We start from the raw sequence: 1,082 nt of genomic DNA, 5'->3' as shown, positions 1-1,082 counted from the left end.
ACTTACTGATGTCAGAGATCTTCAAATATACAGTAAATATGGCACTTACTATATGGTAGTCAGGCATTTAAACACATTAGAGGTTTAAAAGAAAGATTGTGTGTTTGTTTATGCGTCGGTCGAGTGGGTAAAGTGTCTATTCATTCATAAATTCTTGACCAGACTTGCAAAATGGCGGCCCGGTTTTTCAGTTGATCGACGAGTCTGGGGGGAAGCTGGATGGAAATTCAATTTTTGAGAATCGCAATTATTCTACATAGAAGTTATAATATCAGTTCTTGGATAGTTTTCTTAGAAAGTTTTTTTTAAGGATTCATGCAGGACTAATGGTTTATCTGCTTGTTGACAGAGTGTAATTCAGTCAGTCAAGACCGCCGGCTGAGCAGAATCAGCGTCAGTTTTGCCGGTGTGTGTGTGTGTGTGTCAATGTGCGTGTGTGTGCGTGTATGTGTGCGCGTACGCCGTGCCATATGTGTGTGTGTCGGCTGACGGTGTGTGTGTGTGTGTGAGAGAGAGATCAGTATGAGATTTACTAGATATACGGTCTTACAGGCCTTTATTTTTATTGTTTGCCTATTAAGGACTAGATAGTAATAAAGAGGGCACACATGTTTGATGCTTGAATGGTGATGCTGTGCAGATTATGTTGACATTCAGGCACAGAAAAGCAAAGTTAACTATTTAACCAGATGTCTGTTGTTTGATAAACGTACGGCATAGGTTCACAGGGTTGCAGCTTGCTCAATGGTGGCTACATTTCCCAGATCAGTCATCATTTCTAAGTTTATTTATCCGTTCGGGGGGGGGGGGGGGGGGCGGGGGGTCAGTGTACTTAGCTTATAAATGGGACGTACTAAGCACAGAGACTAGGTAGCGCGACTCTGTTGCTGCTAGCTTTCCACTGGGAGGAAGCGACCCGAACTTCCCAGCGATGGGACAATACATTAATAAACATGTAAATGAAATAACTCAGTGGGCTGAAGAACGATCACCGGGGGCTTCAGGACTGAGTCGTTCCTGAAGATGAGTAGGCTCGACGGTGGAAGGGACGTAACCGCGATAAGAAAAAAATCCCTTGTTTG

Source organism: Littorina saxatilis, linkage group LG11 (genome assembly GCF_037325665.1).
Source record: "Littorina saxatilis isolate snail1 linkage group LG11, US_GU_Lsax_2.0, whole genome shotgun sequence".
In the NCBI taxonomy this organism is placed as follows: domain Eukaryota; kingdom Metazoa; phylum Mollusca; class Gastropoda; order Littorinimorpha; family Littorinidae; genus Littorina; species Littorina saxatilis.
Note: the sequence above shows the minus strand (reverse complement) of the source record.